Genomic DNA, 19,931 nt, shown 5'->3' with positions numbered 1-19,931 from the left:
GTTGGGACTGTAACTCAGGGCCTGCAGGGGTTGCCGACTGACTTCCTTGAGCGTCTACAAGATGCTTATTGCACCTACAGTCCTATTGACCCTGAGGCTCCAGAAAATCAGCAGCCATCAATCTGGCTTTCATTTCACAGTCAATCCTAGATAGTAAAAGAAAGTTACAGAAGTTAGAGAGATTCCAGGGAATGAATTTGTCCCAGTTGCTGGAAATTGCCCAAAAGGTTTTTAACAACAGGGACACTTCAGAAGCCAAATAGGATAAAAGAGTTCCTAAAGCAGTAATAGCAACTCTTCAGGAAACCTGAGTTATCCCATGGGGACAGAAAACCCCATAGGCGAGCCCCCAGGGTCCCTGGCCCATGCTAGGAGGTAACCAGCACACGTACTGCCAACAGGAAGGCCACTGGAAGAATGAATGCCCAGAGAGGAGAAGGTAAGAAACAGCTCAGGAAAAGCCACTGAGGGCCATTCTCAATTTAGAAAGCCAGGATTGATGGGGCTGGGGCTCTTATTTATTAAGCCCCTAGGATCCCAGGGTTACTTTGAAGATTGGGGGCACCTAGTTGATTGTCAGCTTCCTAGTTGACATTGGCAGACCACTCAGTCCTTACTCAGCCTCTAGGACCACTATCCAGTAGAAAAAACAATTATCCAGGGCCATAGGAAAAACCACTACAGGCCTTGGAGTACCAACTGATTCACTGATCTGCAGAACGGCACTGTCACCCACTCCTTTTTAGTCATTCCAGAGTGTCTGTACCCACTCCTAGGGTGGGACTTACTCCACAAACTTCAAGCAAATATTTTTTTTCTGAGAGCCAGGCTTGCCTCTCAATTCCTCCTCCCTTGGCATCAGCACCACCTTAGCAAATCCTCATCACCTGTGCTCTGTCAGATGAGTATCTCTTGCAGGAAGCTTTATCCTGAGAGGCAGATCAACCACCAACATCAGACCTCCTCCACCAATTCCAAGAAAATGTACACAGAGTGTGGGCTGAGACAAATTCCCCAGGCTTGGCAAGTCACCATACGCAAGTCACCATGCCTCAGTCATGGTCCAGCTATTGGCAATGGCAACTCCAGTCCAGGTACAGCAATATCCCATGAGCCAGGAAGCCAGACAGGGAATTGCTCCACATCTAACCAGACTCCTAAAAGAAGGGATCCTTACTAAGTCCCCCTGGAATACCCCCTTGCTCCCCATCTTAAAACCAGGCACAAAGAACTATCAGCATGTACAGGACTTAAGGGTGGTAAACGATTGGAAACTGTCCACCCTACAGTTCCTAATCCATACACCCTCCTAAATTTCTTGGGCCCTGAACACCACCATTACACTGTCTTGGATCTCAAGGATGCATTCTTTTGCATTCCACTGGCCCCTGATAGCCAGCCCATATTTGCTTTTAAATGGACTGACCCCAATACTGGGGTCTTGGGGCAACTCACTTGGACAAGACTGCTTCAGGGGTTCAAAAACTTCACTACTCTGTTTGATGAGGCACTTAGCCAAGATCTTGCTGCCTTCTGAGCTAAGTTCCTCAAGTGTACCCTACTCCAATATGTGGATGACTTACTCTTGGTTACAAAAACCCAGGAGGCATGTAAGGAGACCACCTAGTCATTATTAAAGACCCTAAAGCTTTGGATTACTGGGTCTCAGCAAAAAAGGCCCAACTCTGCCAACCAAGGGTTGCTTACCTGGGCTATATCAAAGAGAAGGGCAGCAGGGCACTGGCACCCAACTGAGTCCAAGTGGTGCTGCAAATACCCAACCCCACCGTGAAAAGCCAAGTTCGAGAATTCCTTGGGGCAGTAGGGTACTGCAGGCTATGGATTTTGAGATTTGCTGAGATAGCCAACCCTCTGTATGCCTACGCTGGAGGAAATCAGCCATTGACTTGGACAGAGATAGAGCAATAGGCTTCTGACAAGCTCAAGACTGCCCTAACTATGGCACCAGCCTTGGTCTTGCCAGACATCTCTAAACCTTTCCAGTTGTTTGTGCATGAAAGACAGGGAGTCTCAAGGGGTGATCAGTCAGACATTGGGACCATGGTCCTGGCCAGTTGCCTACCTTTCAAAAAGACTTAATCCTGTAGTCTCTGGGTGGCCAGCTTGTTTGAGGTCAGTGGCAGCTACAGCCCTGTGAGTTAAGGAAGCAGACAAACTAACCTTGGGGCAGGAGTTAAACTTAGTGGCACCCCACATGGTGGAGCCACTACTCTGTGGAGCTCTGGGAAAATGGATGTCAAATGCCTACATAGTTCAATATCAGGCCTTACTATTGGACCAGCCCCACATAAAATTTTTATAGGCTACAGTTTTAAACCCTGCCCCACTGCTACCAGACGGTGAGATGGAGGAGCCCATATATGACTGCCAACAGATGATTGACATTCTCCATGCTGCTCAAACAGACCTCACCAACGTCCCCCCGCAGAACCCAGAAGAGGTGCTGTATACAGATGGCAGCAGGTTCGTAGTCAACGAAGTCAGGTATGCTGGGCAGCCATAGTCACCCTAGAGTGGGTTGTCTGGGCCCAGGCTCTTCCACATGGAACCTCAGCCCAAAAGGCAGAACTCATAGCTCTGACGAAGGCCTTAGACTCGGTGGAGGGAAAAACTGTTAACATCTACACGGATAGCCAGTATGCCTTTGCTATGGCTCACATACATGGAGCCATTCATAAAGAAAGAAGACTACTTACTCCAGAGGGAAAAACCATCAAAAATAAAGAAGAAATCCTAGCCCTACTGGAAGCTATATGGAAGCCCAAGGCAGTGGCATTAATACACTGCAAAGGACACCAGAAGGGAGATTCACCAGAGGCAAGGGAAAACAGGGCAGCTGACCTACAGGCCAGACGGGCAGCTTTGGGACCAGTAAAAGCTCTGACTCTTCTTTTAACTCTGCCGGCCCCAACCCTGTCCCCCATCCCTATGTACTCACCTGATGAAGAAAACTTTGCTAAAGAACAAGGGGGCACACAAGATTCCACAGGATGGTGGATTCTACCAGACACAAGGATTGTGGTCCCTGAGACTCTAGAATGGTCCCTAGTTAAGAACACACACCAGGCCACTCACTTAGGACAAACCAAACTGACTGAGCTGCTAAAAGCCAAATACTACATTCCCCACTTATATGAACTTATCAAGAAAATTACTACTTTGTGTGATGTATCTGCCTGAGTAAATCCAGGAGGGAACAGGTCTAGCCAGGTAGGAGTAAGACTCAGAGGGACTAGCCCTGGGGAGCACTGGGAGGTAGATTTCACAGAAATAAAACCCCCAGTAAATGGCTATAAATACCTCCTCATGTTTATAGATACATTCTCTGGATGGGTCAAAGCCTTCCCCACTGGGTCTGAGACTGCTTTAGTGGTCACAAAAAAAAAAAAAAAAAAAAAAAAAAAAAAACTATTACAGGACCCTATTCCTTAGTTTGGCCTCCCTCTAATGCTGGGGTCGGACAATGAGCCCACCTTTACTGCACAAATTTCTCAGGGCCTAACCAAGGCCCTGGCTATATCCTGGAAATTACACTGTACCTATCGTCCCCAGAGTTCAGGGCAAGTCGAACAAATGAACCAGACCTTAAAAGAAACCCTGACAAAGTTTATCGTAGAAACCAGTGAAAACTGGGTCAGCCTGCTTCCTTTCGTCCTCCTCTGCATCCGATGCACGCCCTATCAGAAAGGCTTCTCCCCTTTTGAAACAATGTTTGGCAGGCCCCCTCCTGTACTCTCCCAACCCTCACATCCTGTGTTTGCTGAAGTCCATAACTATACACTACTTAAATCCTTACAGGTGCTCCAGTCTGTTCAATCCCAGATACACCAGCGCATTAAGGACACCCGTCCCACCCCATTGGACCTCGCGGACCAGCCAACACACCCCTTCCAGCCCGGAAACTCTGTCCTTGTTAAAAAATTCACCACCTCTGGCCTCACCCATCGTTGGAAGGGACCCTACACAATTATCCTGAACACACCCACAGCACTCAAGGTAGACAGACTAACGGCCTGGATTCACCGCACCCACGTCAAGACTGCCCCACAGGAAGGACAATGGAGCATCAAACACTCCTCCCCCGATTCACTAAAACTAAGACTTGTGCTCTCTTTGAGGTTACCACCCTTGCCACCCTAATCTGTGCTGTAAATCCCTATAGCAAACCCCCTTTAGAACCCACCTACTATCAATGGGTTCTCACCAAGGTCTCACTGGAGGCTATGTTAGTTCCTTAACTGGGAAGGGATCCACCCTAGTCAACTTAACCCAGAAGTACATTCCGAAGACCCCCATTACCTTTTCCCTAGACCTCTGTGCCCTCCTGGGCTTGTTCCTGACCCCAAATGTAGATCCTAGGACAAAAGATACTATAGCTGGGTGTGGCAGTGCAAGGCAGAGCAACAACTTCAAACTTACATATGATATCTGTGCCCAGAATCCACCCCACAAAAAAGATGGAACTGCGGAGACTTGAATTATCTTGCCCCCATTGGGGTTGTGAAACTATCTCCACTGTACCAGGGTACACCAAAAACATAGACTCCTTCATCTCTTTTAACCGAGACTCTCCCCCATCCCATGCTACACTGGGTCTTGTAACTCACTCGAGATACCTGTAACTACCCTAGATGGTAGATGGACAATGGGGCCAACCTGGGGTCTTGGAGTATATATGCATGGATGGGACATCAGAAATATCTTTACTATCTAGCATATAACCCCGCCCAGACCCAACTGCCCTATAGGACCCATTGCCCAGGCCATGTAACAATAGGCTCCCCTAAAAATACAAGCCCCCTCATCCAGGTAATCAACACACCCCCTCAACAAGCTTCCCCTACAACCACAACTCGGCTCAAAGTGGACACAACCCTGGTAACCTTGTCCTCGGCTCACCACCTCCTCAACAAATCTAACCCAGCTTTAGGAAAAGACTGTTGGCTCTGTCTAAACCCTCAACCATGTTTTATACTGGGCTGGCTTCCCAGTTACCTGCCAACCTGTCCATTTCTTCATGTTCCCAATCCACACTCCTTTTAACCCTGGAAAACACAGAAGGGTCTGGGCACTGCTCCCACTCCCCAGATTACACCCTTTCAGCTTCTCCCTATGGGCACTATTGTAATGTCTCCCACAATGTAACCTTTAATGGTAAAAACCTTTACTATCGGTCCCCAGGTACCACTTGGTTAGCCTGCACTTTTGGCCTCACCAACTGTGTTTCTGCATCCCAGTCCAGCAGCTCCACTCCCATACTCTGCACCCAGGTGCACATCCTCCCCAAAGTCGACATTTATGATGGCAAACAGGGACTTAACCTCCAGGCCCCATCAGACATTACAGCCCGATGGAAGCGAGTCCCTGTCGTCATCCCTCTAGTGGTTGGATTGGGCATTGCTGGCTCCACCCGCAGTTGGAATATCAGCTCTTACAACTGGGGACCAAAATTTTAAAACTCTCTCTCAGCACATAGATACTGATTTAAGCCACTTGGAAAACTCCATTTCCCAACTCACTGATCAGGTTGAGTCTTTGGCTGAAATGGTCCTCCTAAACAGGTGAGGACTAGATTTACTATTCTTAAAGCAAGGGGGGTTGGTTATGTGCTGCCCTTAATCAACAATGTTGCTTCTATGTCAATAGGTCAGGCCTCATCCGAGAGAGCCTCTCCCTGGTCAGACAGAATCTCGAAACCAGAAAACAACTTTGAGAGGCCTCAGAAAGTTGGTATCAAGAAATGTTTTCCTGGTTCCCTTGGCTCACTTCCCTCCTTACGGGCCTGGTGGAACCTCTGGCTCTACTCCTACTGGGACTCACGTTCGGCCCCTGCCTCCTAAACCAACTGCTCAGGTTCATAAAATCTAGGGTAGACTCTGTAAAATGAATGATATTACGGTTTCAATATGAGCCCTTAGAACAAACAAACAATACTAACCTGTTGGATAAATCAGTGATTTAATTCCTGTAAATAAAACAAGTCGGGGAATGTGACATGGTAAAAGCCTCATAAAATGGCATACCTCAACCATACCTCAGCTTTCTGTTTTAACTGCTCTCTGTAACCCTGATGGACAGGCAAGCAGTCCAAACCCATGCCATTTTGGCCCCTGTGACTTGTAATAAGTAACTAAGGTCTGTAATTTCCACCCTACCCAGAAAATGTGTAAACTAATGCTTATCTTGACTTCTGTGAACCACTTAAGTAATAATCGGAATGTCCAAAGTCCCCTGGCCCTCACAATGTCCGGAGCATTTCACCCTCACCTCCACCCAGGAGGTGATTTATGGAATCCACTGGCCCTTGGAATGTCTGAAGCCCCTCACCCCCACCTCCATCCCTCACCCTCACTTCCAAAGTGGTTTATGTTCATAAAAAATCTTGACACCCTCCTTTCAGGGCCATGGGTTGGAAAGATGCAAGTCCTCCGTGGCCACCAGCAATAAAGACCCTGAAATGTGGTATACTTTTGTCTTGGTGTTGACTTTCTATGCTCACTCCAGTACAACAGTACTAAAACTATAAAATGCTATGCATCTTGAACAGTGAGAAAAATCTGATTCCTTGACAAGGAAGGATGTCAATGTAGGTGCTAAGTAACTGCTCCAGGCACATGTGTGTGTGTGCTTGGCTTGCCCAAGCTCTGCACCTCCTTCATGATGGCACTGGATTCAAACCTAAATAATCTCTATTTAGGTCCTGGATACTTTGCACTTTATTTCACTTCTAGCACCCATGGGCTAGGATCTGGACATGAATAAGACTTTCTACCAACCAGCTCCAGGAAGTTGAGAAAAAATAGAAAAATCCAGTGGAAATAACTCTTGTTTAGAATGACAAGATTTGGGCTTAAAGCTCTGATCTTTCACTGTCAGCTGTGTGACATACCACAATCTCTCTGCCTCTCTGGAAACCATCTTTCCTCGCCTTCCTCATCCCTATGTCCTCTACTTCCCTCTGTGCTGTTCTATATGGGGGAGCTAGTTCCACATGTGCTTCCTGAGGCCTTGAAATGTGTCCAGGGTGATGAAAAATCTGAAAGTTTAATTTTCATTTGAATTAAAGTATATTTATCCATATAGGGCTTTTGGGATGGTCTTGGACAGTGCAGGGCAGAGTGATTCCTAGAGGACACCCCACCAGCCTGAGAACCATCACATAACAGGAAAGATATTTTTAAATGTTGGTTGAGAAGCACTATGTACCACATAAAGTTAAAACTACTCACTGTGGCAATCACCACCAAGATGCCACATTTCTAGGCAGGTTCTAGCCATACCAACATACTTATCAGGCTCCTAAGCCCATCCTCCTCCTCACACTGTTCCCTCTGCATCAAATGCTGGCTCCCAACCTCTTTACCTGGATCCTACCCATCCATCCAGGCACAGGCGAAAGTACTTTGTTGGTGAAACCCTCTTTGACTTCCACACCCACTCTTCAACTCCCCAGTGGGGTGAATCACCCTCTCCCAGCATGGGTAGCATTCACCTCATTACGGTACGGATGCGGATCCAGGTCTAACATGGAGACAGACAGTGTAATACGGCATACAGAATTCTCTGATGGAAACAGATCCAGGGTGCTCTGGAGGCCCAGAGAAGGGGCTCCCCCAGCCAGCTTTGAAGGAGTGGGTTCTCAGAGAAACAGATGTGAAGACAGAATAATGTCTACAAGAACATTTTGTTAGGGGAAACAACTGTGAGTCAAAATAGGCCAGGAGCATGGAGAGGCTGAAAGGGCCATCAAACCACATTGCAAACACATGATAGACTTTAGAGCCCCGTCTGCGCCGAGTTATGTTCCCTGATGTCGCTCCCCGAAGTCGGAGATCTGAGAAGTGCATTTATAGCCACCACGGAGGGTGATGCTCTAAGTAGAAATACCCGTGAAATCACTTTGTGAGTGATTAAGCCTCTACAAATAAGTTGTTTTTATCATAGACCTCTAGGAACAATTCTAATAGTAACATCGGGGGAACACCTCAGAGTTAATGAGAAGGTGAGCAGATGGAAATTAACCAATTAAACTACAGATGTTGGTGAATGGGGTAAAAGATAGTAAGTAAAAGGACTTTAATTTTTCTATCAAAAACTGGTTCTGAATGAATTTAGATGGTGGATTTGGCGACTGGTAAGGCTGTGGAAATCCCTTTTTCACTCAGGTATGTAAGACTGAGAGCAATCAAGTAACAAGTGTTAAGTATCCACATGCACTTCCCAGAGAGTGCCATGAGGAATTAGAACTATAAGGGAAGCGAGTGCTTTTGAGGAGTGTATTATGCTCTTGGAGAGATGAGACCAGTGTTATATAAATAACAAATATCAACGAACGGTACCAGGTAGGTGCAGCTCTGTAATCTGAAGAGATTATCCTGCCCAAGACAAAGGAAATGGAATCTTACTCTTGATGAACCAGCCAGAACCCATCCTAACACTCTGCTATATCACTTCTCTATTCAGGGTTAAATAATTGACTGGCTCTAGAAATGACAACAAAATAAAAGTGAGAGTGAAATCAGTGAGATGAAATGAATGAAAATCTGAAATGAAAATGTTACCATGAGGCGGCTCAGTAGGATCTTCCTTGGGGTTCTGGAAGCAAAGCCCACCTGTTACTCAAGCTTCTCGAATAAACCTGTTTCCCTCTGAGTTTCTGAGCCACTGGCCTGAGCTTTACTCACTCTGTCCCTCATGTTTCCCAGGTGAGAGGTAGCCTCTGTGTTCTCCCAACCATAGATGGGGCTAATCAACAGGCCCCATCTCAGGTTCCCTTTTTGGGTAAAAGGATGTTTGGGCTGAGTCATCCCAGGGATAAACGATGTAGTCACTCTAGGGAGGTGTCCCTGGCTGCCCCTGCTGGAGGGCAACCAAGTGAGTAACCCAGCCGGTGTCACATGGTCCTGGAATGGGGCTGGCGTGTGCCTCTGCCAGGTCCATGGCAATGAAGGAGTTTGCTCACAACACACACACACACACACACCCTGACCCTTTGCTTGAGTGGGAATGAAGGTCCATGTGGAGGTGAGAGGTGTCATAGATATAACAACTGAATATGCATAAGGAAAGCTATGACCCAGTGGACAGGCAATGGATGGTGACTTGATAAGAGAATTCCTAAGGAAGAAAGTCGCTAAAGGAACACTGCCTGGGAATCTCCCCCTAACTTGCCCCTTCTCACACATTTCTTGGCCTTCCTCAACACAGATCCTGTGGCTGACAGGAGTTGCTGGTAGCTTGCTCACCCAGGGCAGAGAAGGAGAGAGAGCAAGGAGTCCTTAAGATGCAGATGATGCAAAGGCTAAAAGCCATAGTCAGAATCCAAGACAGGAACTCAGGTGGCCAAAACTCTTCCCCTTGGGATGGGTCACAGTGGCTAAAGTTTTGGGGAGCTGCACAGCAGATATAGCCTCCTGTGTGTGATCTTACCCCAAGGGGACTTTATTTCAGGCCACCTGTACTAACGATGGTAAGATCTGGATATTTGCTGTGAGCTTTAGAATATTCTTTCAACTTGATCTTCCATGTCACTATTTTGAGTCTCAAATATGTGTGTGAATCTCCTAAATTCTCATATTCTTTTTATTCCTCCCTCCTTCCTTCTCTTTTACACCCTCCTTCCTCCCACTTTTTCTCTCTTCCTCTCTTTCCCTACCCCTTTCCCAAACCGACATCAGTCCCATTCATTCAGGCACTCCATTTCCTTAGGGTCATCATTTTGGGTGGTCTGCTTGTTCTTTCTCCGTCTTCCCTACCTTCAGTACACTGCTATTTTTCTTAGTCTATTTAGAAGCTCGGGTCCAGGATGTGAGGTTGTCTGAGCAACAGCCCATCAGCACTTGGTAGAAGAAGGTGTGGAGGTTGCATGTCTCAGTGGTCTGTGTGTAGCAACATGCAGGCTGCCAACTCCAATAGTAAGCCATTATGTTGTCTAATGTTAGCTATCAAGGCTAATGCTCTCCCAATCTTGGAGGTAGGGAGAACCCTACCAGTAGCTTCTGAATCTGAGAATGGTGATCAATTCTAATAACTTGTGTATGTTATTGACTTTGACTTTCTGAACTCTTTAATCTTTTTTTCAGCATTTTTTGTGGGCAAGACACTCCTATCTATTCTGTATAACAGCCCAGCAACATAGAACAATTCAGGGAATACTCTGCTCATTTTACAGTTGGGCAGACTGAGCTCTAGGCAGTTAATTACCTAGATTCTTGGTAATGGAATATGATTTACAGATTTGACCTTTTGATCTATCACCACCAGAGACCCTTCTTCTAGAATAGGTAAGATATACAAAAGCTTATATATAACAAGCTTGTGTGTGAGTGTGTGTGTGTATACATATATGCGTGTGTGTATATAAAACAAATATATATTTATATATAATAAGATATATAAATGTCTCACAGGGAATTCTGGTTTAGGTGCTAGAAAACCTGAGTTTCAAATATAACTCACTTTTTTTTTTTGTTTGTTCATAATGAATTTGAAGGGGAAATAGTAGTGAGGTCAGTTTTTTTTTCCCCTTTTTTTTTTTAATTGCATTTTAGGTTTTGGGGTACATGTGAAGAACATGCAAGATTGTTACATAGGTACACACATGGCAGTGTGGTTTGCTGCCTTCCGTCCCCTCACCTGTATCCGTCATTTCTCCCCATGCTATCTCTTCCCACCTCCCCATCCCCCCCACCCCTCCCCCATTTCCCCCCAACGGACCCCAGCGTGTAGTGCTCCCCTCTCTGTGTCCATGTGTTCTCATTGTTCAACACCCGCCTATGAGTGAGAATATACGGTGTTTGATTTTCTGCTCTTGTGTCAGTTTGCTGAGAATGATGTGATTGTATATCTGGAAGACCCCATCATCTCAGCCCAAAATCTCCTGAAACTGATAAACAACTTCAGCAAAGTCTCAGGATACAAAATCAACGTGCAAAAACCACAAGCATTCCTATACACCAGTAATAGACTTAAAGAGAGCCAAATCAAGAACGAACTGCTATTCACAATTGCTACAAAGAGAATAAAATACCTAGGAATACAACAAGGAACGTAAAGGATCTCTTCAAGGAGAACTACAAGACATTGCTCAACGAAATAAGAGAGGATACAAACAGATGGAGAAACATTCCATGTTCATGGTTAGGAAGAATCAACATCGTGAAAATGGCCATACTGCCCAAAGTAATTTACAGATTCAACGCTATTCCCATCAAGCTACCAATGACCTTCTTCACAGAACTGGAAAAAAACACCTTAAACTTCGTATGGAACCAAAAGAGAGCCCGCATAGCCAAGTCAATTCTAAGCAAAAAGAACAAAGCAGGAGGCATCACACTACCGGACTTCAAACTATACTACAAGGCTACAGTAATCAAAACAGCATGGTACTGGTACCAAAACAGAGATATAGACCAATGGAACAGAACAGAGGCCTCAGAGGAAATACAACATACCCACAACCATCTGATCTTCAACAAACCTGACAAAAACAAGCAATGGGGAAAGGACTCCCTGTTTAATAAATGGTGTTGGGAAAACTCTTAACTAATTCTAGGGCCTAACAACCATCTCATTTATGAGAACATCAGCTTCACTAGAAAGTTCCGGGCACAGTGGCTTATGCCTGTAATCCCAGCACTTTGGGGAACCGAGATGGGAGGATCACAAAGTCAGGAGTTCGAGACCAGCCTCACCAACATGGTGAAACCCCATCTTTACTAAAAACGTAATCCCAGCTACTTGGCAGTCTGAAGCAAGATAATTTCTTGAACCTGTGAGGCAGAGTTTGCAGTGAGCCAAGACTGCACCACTGTACCCCAGTCTGGCATCAGTGTGAGACTCCATCTCAAAAAAAAAAAAAGTGATAAACTTAGATAATTCCCACAGTGTCTCTAAACTCTATCGTTTCAAAAGCTTAAGTTTCTAGAACCAAGAAAGTTGTTTCTGAAAGAAGATTCTGGGCCTCTCCATCTGGCCTGGATACGGTGTGACTTGGAGCATTCTCTTGCACAGCTACTGGCTGGTGGTCCTGGTAAAGCAGCAGGACTATTTTCCAGGTTGATCTCTCTAGGTAGATATAACAGAAGCATCCTGAAGTGTCCTAAACTGTGCATGTTCGTGGATTCCCAAATTTCCCACAGAACCTCTTCCCTGGCCTATAGAAGGAGATCTTCTAGAGTGAAGATGTTGTTTGCCATTGTGCTTGATGCTTTTACTACCTGGAATGTTGAGTTACTAGTGTTCCATGACTTGATGTTCACCTACTGGAGCAAGTCACCCATTAGCACTCAATTAGAACATTGACACAGATAAATTAATGAAATTGGCTCAATGCCACTTATTTAAATCAATACTTTTTCAGAGGAAATTGGTCTCAAATAGTGGAGTGAAGAGGAAAAAGGCTACAGGGGGTGTGTAAAGAAACTCAGGCAAGCTGCCTGGTGTGGAGTGGCTAAAGAGAGTGTGAGTCAGTAGAGAGGCTTCACTGCACTCATGCTGGCTGCAGGAGTTTGGATTGTGTCCAAGAAGAAGATCAGAATCAGTAGTGGCTAAAATCTTGGGCCAAGAGGGGATTCTTGGAAATTTCTTAGCTCAGTGCTCTGGTCCCAGACAAGAAGTTGCCTGTGTCATCTAGAACAGAAAATTATGTTATCTATCACTCATTGAGTGCCCACTATGTGCCAGATATCACTTCTAAACCTCACAAGTATCCTGAAAAATAGGTATAATGAATGTATTTCTTTTATGTGAGAACCACAGTATCGGCAAGTGACTTTCCCAAAGCCACTCAGCAGGGGGAAGGTTTCTTGGACCCTGAAATTGGTGTCTTTTCCACTCTACCAGAAGCCCATGGGTAGCCATGCCAGTCTTACAGACCACCAAGGAATGGTGGTAATGTTTCCACTGACTCTTGAAACAGCCGATTAATACTGATATCAAGGAAGATCCTTGCACTAGATTGAAAGTTGCTTTCTACCCCATACAAGTGTTTCCTTTTTCTTTTGTTTTATTATGTCCACGGTAAAGACAAAGGCCAAGTGATTAGCATTCTTTCCATGATGAAGATACTCTTCTAGGACCTCTTTCTGTGGAAATAAACCTTTGGTTATAATTGATGGTAATTATGTTTCTGGTGCTGTTGTTGAACAGCAGTGTGAGTTCTTGGGTGAATCTGGACAAAAATAATGGCCTCTTTTGGTGAACGTCCAGCCCACCCATGGAGGCCCATCAGCACCTCTACATTACACCCCCCAATCTCTTCAGTATCCCAGGCTGTTTTGTATGTATTTATTATAATGCTTGCAATACTTTCCCTTGTACCATGATGTGATTATTTATTTTGTGTCAAATTAAGTGGGCCAGAAAGAACTCAGATTAAGCATTGTCTCTGGGTGTGTCCAAAAAGATGTTTCTGGATGAGATTAGCATTTCAATGAAAACAGTTAGTAAAGCAGTTGGATTCCCAATGTGGCTGGGCATTGTGCAATTTGTTATGGACTTAAGTAGAACAAAAGGTAATGGAGGGAGAATTCACTCCTTTTACTCCTGCCTCACTTCTTTTATATTCTCTTCTTTTACCCTGGGACTGTGATTTACAACATTGGCTCTCATGGTTCTCAGGCCTTCTAAGACTGAATTACATCACCAGCTTTTCTGGGGCTCCAGCTGGTGGACAGCACACTATGAGACATCTTAGCTTCCAGAATCGTGTGAGCCACAATCTGTGTAAGTGTGTGTGTGTGTGTGTGTGTGTGTGTGTGTGTGTGTCTCCCCTCTTGGTTCTGTTCCTCTGGAGAATCCTAATACATATAGTAATTTATCTACTAGACTAACTGCCATTATTAGGTAGAGAATGAGTCTTCCTAATGTAACAAGGTAATTTGCAGCAAGATTAATGGTCTGTGTTGTTCTTGCTGATGTGTGTTTTCCCCACTTTACATTCTAAGAAGAAACCACAACCTTTGTATACATTGTCTTGACTGAGTTGTTATTAGTGGCTTTTGTGGTACAGGGCCCAAAGATGACCTCTAATGGGTTTTCTGAGAGCAAATCTCATTTGTTCAAATTAAAAGAAAATTTTTCAGAGGAGAGGAGATCCAAGGTTTGGAACAAATAGAATATTCTTGCATGAGAAGGAAAATGCTTTTCTTGAGAAGATATAGCGTTCTACAATTTCTGTTAAGTAGTGGGACCTGGCTTCCATGAGAGATCCTGAAGGGAGGTCAGGCTCTCAGATAGAAATGGTTTCTTGGTCACTTTGGGTGGTTGATCACTAGCTGAACAGACATTCCTGTTCCCTAATGTGGCAGACAACAGCAGAGCCATTCACATTCAAAAGACAATAAGCAGGTCATCAATAAGCAGTGTGGACTGAAGGCCAAAGGCCCTTTTTAGAAACCTGGACTGCGTAAGACCTCCAAGATTTTTTCTTAAAGAAAAAAACAGCCTTTCCTAAACATGTCATGATAAAGATTATATTTTTCCAGTTATTTTGACAAGTGATGGTTTAAAACAAATTGAATTTTTCTTAAATAAGAGTTTCCCTCTACCATTGATGAGAATAATAAAGTACAATGTCATACTTAACAGCCTCATCTTTCCTTATCCGACCTTGACTATCATACTGACTTTCTGGTTCATAATGGCTGCTCAATATAACTTTTGGGTTACTGTTTCAGGGATCCCAAGACCAACTTGAGTTCCATAATATTAGAAGGACTCATTATATTCACAGCTAAGGTTCATTACAGCAAAGATTAAGAGGAAAAGCAGCAGGAGAAGCATATGCATTGGGAAGAGTCTACAGAGGTCAGACATAGGCTTCTGAATCCTTGCCCATGTGGGGCTACACAAAACATGCTTTTTCTCTAGAAATAAATTGCAGGTGCATGTGCAGAGTGTCTCTGTCTGAGGAAATCCATTCTGGTTTCAGGGACTGAAGTTTTTTAATTGGGGCTGGTCATGTAGGCACATACTTCTTTGTGACCAGTCGTAGTAATTGAAATTTGACCCCAAAATGAAACCAGGTACATCATAAATCTTGGTAAACAACTGTGACATGGTAAAAGCCCCATAAAACTGCATATCTCAACCATACCTTGGCTTTTTGTTGAAAATACTCTCTGTAACCCTGATGTGACAGGCAAGTAGTCCAAACCCATGCCATCTTGGCCCCTGCAACTTTTAATAATTAAGGTCTGTAATTTCCACCCTACCCAGGCAATGTGTAAACTAATGCTTCTCTTGACTTCTGTGAACCACTTAAGTAACAATGGGAATATCCAAAGTCCCCTGGCACTCAGAATGTCCGGAGCCCCTCACCCTTGTCCCCAAGGTGGTTTATGGGCATAAAGGTCTTGACACCCTCCTTTCAGGGCCACGGGTTGGAGAGATGTGAGTCCTCCATGGCCACTGGCAATAAAGACCCTGCAATTTGGCATACTTTTGTCTTGGTGTTGACTTTTTATGCTCACTCCAGTACAACATTTTGGAGGCCCCAGCAAGATTTATCTTTGTCCATCACCAGACAAAAGCCATCTCAGAGTCTTGCCTGGGCAGCCGCTTCCACCTTGAGGACCTCTAGGGGAGGTGCCCCCTGAGACATTCCAGGGCCCCAGAGTTCCAGCCCCGTGGAGGATGGGTGACTGCATAGCCGACATTCACTCGAAATTCCTCAGGGTCCCAGGAATCTCCAGAGGTAAGTCAGGTCTGGAAATCAGGGGACTGGCCCACAGGGGGGCCTGAGTAGGGGGACCAGACATGGGTTATTGCAACTCTGACCAGGCAAGCCTACCATGAGATGACACTGGAGGCTCAGGTTGCCTCACTGGAAGCTCAGGTTACCTCACTGGAGGCTCAAGTAATTTAGTTTTTGGTTGTTTTCCATAACCTCATGTGAGTGAGAGAGTGAGTGTGTATATATGTAGTCCCATGGCTGGAAGGCTACGGGGCTTGTATGGGCCTTCACCCACAGTTCCATGGGGATGTCATAAAGCATAATGGTGATTTATCTCAGTACTGAAAATTCTGTGGTGACAAGGCCCAGGGTTTATACGGGTACACCTTAGCCAAGATGCTCTGAAACATCCCTCCAGGGACGTGGCCGGGCAGGTATCAGACTGGTCTCCCATCTAGGGGGCACCCATCCTTTGTCTGTCAATCCTATATGTGGTTCTGTCTTTATTATACATTCACCAATTTTGTTAGAGTGCTGTTGGCTGATATACCGTGGTTTAGGCCTACTTCCCTTGGAGTGGAAGATATTCTACAGTGGGTAACAGACCATTGGCTGCAGGGGACCTTCACTGAATTCGTGCCCTTAGAAGTAACTCTGTTCTCCTGCTTTCTTCTATTCTTCTTCTACTACTGAGACCTCACTTATTCTGACTCTGCCATGTGGCAAATAGCTTTAGCCCTATTTTTTTTTTTTTTTTTTTGTTTTCTTTCTTATTATAATCACTGCGGCCTGTAAGTTCTCTCAGCCACCCCCTCCAGGACAGGAGTATTTCTTGCCTGTGTTAGGTATAATTTCCTTTTCCCTTCATCAGCTGATGTCCAAAAGGAAATTCTGCCCTAGACATCTTGAGTGTAGTTTTTTTCTCTGTCCTGGAAAATCAACTCCTAGACAAAAAGGTGCCAACTCTTCTTGGCTGTTTGGGGTGGACACAAGATAATTATCTATTCTGTCAAAAAGATTTTAAGTATTGTTACTGCCAGTGCTCTGAAGCCCACCCCTATTCAGTTTTTTGGCACCAGCCTGACTGCTGGGAGGTGGGGTGTCATGGCTTAATAAGAACAGGCTGGCAAATCTCTTGTCAACTCTGAATGCTGTGGTGGATTCAAAATTCACACCTTGTGGACCTCCTAGTTCATTTGTTTTGCCATTCTCCAACTTTCCCAAGGCCACTGGATGTCAGCTGTCATTTAAGAGAAGACCACACCTGGGTAAAAATAAGCCTATACAAGGCCTATTACCAGCCCCTCTGGGGCTTCTTAGGAGAATTCTTTCTTCACCCTTGGCCCCTCCCACCTGTCCCCCTGGCCCATATGAAAGACTGACCCATTAAATTAATTGTACTTTCCTTACAAGATTTGGCTGTAGAGGCACTTTTAAAGCCAGTACTGGAAAGGGCAGAACATGAGTATAACATCTGCCAAAATTGGAAATACTACAAAAACCACAAGGCCCAAGTTACTATCAGGAGACAGAAAAGAGAAAAGAGAGAGAGATAAAGAAAAAGAGAAAAGAGCCTGAAAAGAGAGGAAAGAGAGAAAAAAGAAAGTAGGAGAGAGGAGACAGAGAGAGCCAGAGAGAGAAAGAAAAAGTAGGGGAGGGAGAAGAGAGATAAAGAGAGAAAAGAGAGAGACAGAGAGAGAGAGAGAAAAGAGAGGAGGGAGAAAGGAATTTAACGCTTTTCAGATTCCCTGTGTGTAAGAAGTGGTTTTTTGCTGACTGCCAGCTCCATCCAGCTCAGGGAACTCAGAACTTGCAGTTACTGCAGGTTAAGAAAGCTTTCCTCCTTTACTATTTGAATACCCGTTATTTGTTTTTCTTGCCTGATTGCTCTGGCTAGAACTTCCAATACTATATTGAATAGTAGTGGTGACAGAGGGCATCCTTGTCTAGTGCCAGATTTCAAATGAAATGCTTCCAGTTTTTGCCCATTCACTATGATATTGGCTGTTGGTTTGTCATAAATACCTTTTATTATTTTGAGATACATTCCATCAATACCTAGTTTATTCAGGGTTTTCAGCATAAAGCGCTGTTGAATTTTGTCAAAGGCCTTCTCTGCATCAATTGAGATAATCATGTTGTTTCTATTTGCAGACAACATGATTGTATATTTAGAAGACCCCATCATCTCAGCCCAAAATCTCCTGAAACTGATCGGCAACTTCAGCAAAGTCTCAGGATACAAAATCAATGTGCGAAAGTCACAAGCATTTTTATACACCAATAACAGACTTAAAGAGAGCCAAATCAAGAACGAACTCTCATTCACAGTTGCTACAAAGAGAATAAAATACCTAGGAATACAACTAACAAGAAATGTAAAGGACCTCTTCAAGGAGAACTACAAACCACTACTCAATGAAATAAGAAAGGACACAAACCAATGGAGAAACATTCAAAGCTCATGGTTAGGAAGAATCAATATCATGAAAATGGCCATACTGCCCAAAGTAATTTACAGATTCAATGCTATCCCCATCAATCTACCAAGGACCTTCTTCACAGAACTGGAAAAAAAAAACACCTTAAACTTCATATGGAACCAAAAGAGAGCCTGCATAGCCAAGTCAATTCTAAGCAAAAAGAAAAAAGCTGGGGGCATCACACTACCTGACTTCAAACTATACTACAAGACTACAGTAATCAAAAGAGCATGTTACTGGTAGCAAAACAGAGATATAGACCAATGGAACAGAACACCGGCCATGAGGCAACACCATACATCTACCAACATGTGATCTTTGACAAACTTAACAAAAACAAGCAATGGGGAAAGGAGTCCCTGTTTAATAAATCGTGTTGGGAAAACTGACTAGCCATGTGCAGAAAGCAGAAACTGGACCCTTTCCTGACACCTTACACTAAAATTACCTCCAGGTGGATTAAAGACTTTAACATAAGACCTAACACCGTAAAAACTCTAGAAGAAAATCTAGGCTAAACAATTCAGGACAGAGGCATAGACACGAATTTCATGACTAAAACACCAAAAGCATTGGCAACAAAAGCCAAAATAGACAAATGGGATCTAATCAAACTCCACAGCTTCTGCACAGCAAAAGAAAAAGTCATTAGAGTGAATTGGCAACCAACAGAATGGGAAAAAAAATTTTTGCAATCTACCCATCTGACAAAGGGCTAATATCCAGAATCTACGAAGAACTAAAACAGATTTACAAGAAAAAAACAAACGCATTCAAAAGTGGGCAAAGGATATGAACAGACACTTTACAAAAGAAGACATATATGAGGCCAAGAAACATATGAAAAACTGGTCATCATCACTGGTCATTAGAGAAATGTATAGAAAAACTACATTGAGATACCATCTCATGCCAGTTAGAATGGTGATCATTAAAAAATCTGGAGACAACAGATGCTGGAGAGGTGTGGTGAAATAGGAACACTTTTACACAGTTGGTGGGAGTGTAAATTAGTTCAACCATTGTGGAACACAGTGTAGCAATTCCTCAAGGACCAGAAATAGAAATGCCATTCAACCCAGCAATCCCATTCATTACTAGGTGTATATCCAAAGGATTATAAATTGTTCTATTATAAGAACACATGAACACGAATGTTCATTGCAGCACTGTTTACAATGTCAAAGACCTGGAACCAACCCAAATGCCCATTGATGTTAGACTGGACAGAAAAAATGTGGCATATATATACCATGGAATACTACACAGCCATAAAAAACAATGAGTTTGTGTCCTTTATAGGGACATGGATGAACCTGGAAACCATCATTCTCAGCAAACTGACACAAGAACAGAAAATCAAACACCGCATGTTTTCACTCATAGATGGGTGTTGAACAATGAGAACATATGGACACAGGGAGGGGAGCATCACACACTGGGGTCTGTTGGGGGGAAATAGGGGAGGGAGAGAAGGGGGTGGGGAGTTGGGGAGAGAGAGCATGGGGAGAAATGCCAGATATAGGTGATGGGGAGGAAGGCAGCAAATCACACTGCCATGTGTGTATTTATGCAACAATCTTGCATGTTCTTCACATGTACCCCAAAACCTAAAGTGCAATAAAAAAAATGGTAAGCAAAAATAAATAAATAAATAAAAGAAAGCTTTCCAACTCTTCAAAATGCAAATACCCTGTTAGCACAGTAGTTAAGGTATAGGGCCTGCAACTGCAAGGTTGCTGATTCAAATC

At 44.2% G+C, this 19,931-nt stretch overlaps 1 long non-coding RNA gene across 1 annotated transcript in view; it reads left to right on the top strand.

Moving 5' to 3' along the window:
* Nucleotides 1-19,591, top strand: part of LOC141581197 (uncharacterized) — a 142,472-nt gene extending 122,881 nt beyond the window's left edge. Inside the window, exon 3 of the long non-coding RNA XR_012513724.1 lies at nucleotides 17,852-19,591. This is a non-coding gene — a long non-coding RNA (uncharacterized LOC141581197). The remainder of the gene's footprint in view (nucleotides 1-17,851) is intronic.
* Nucleotides 19,592-19,931: the final 340 nt, after the last annotated feature.

The sequence above is a fragment of the Saimiri boliviensis genome, chromosome 14, assembly GCF_048565385.1.
Source record: "Saimiri boliviensis isolate mSaiBol1 chromosome 14, mSaiBol1.pri, whole genome shotgun sequence".
NCBI lineage: Eukaryota > Metazoa > Chordata > Mammalia > Primates > Cebidae > Saimiri > Saimiri boliviensis.
This window is presented reverse-complemented; position numbering and strand designations above follow the sequence as displayed.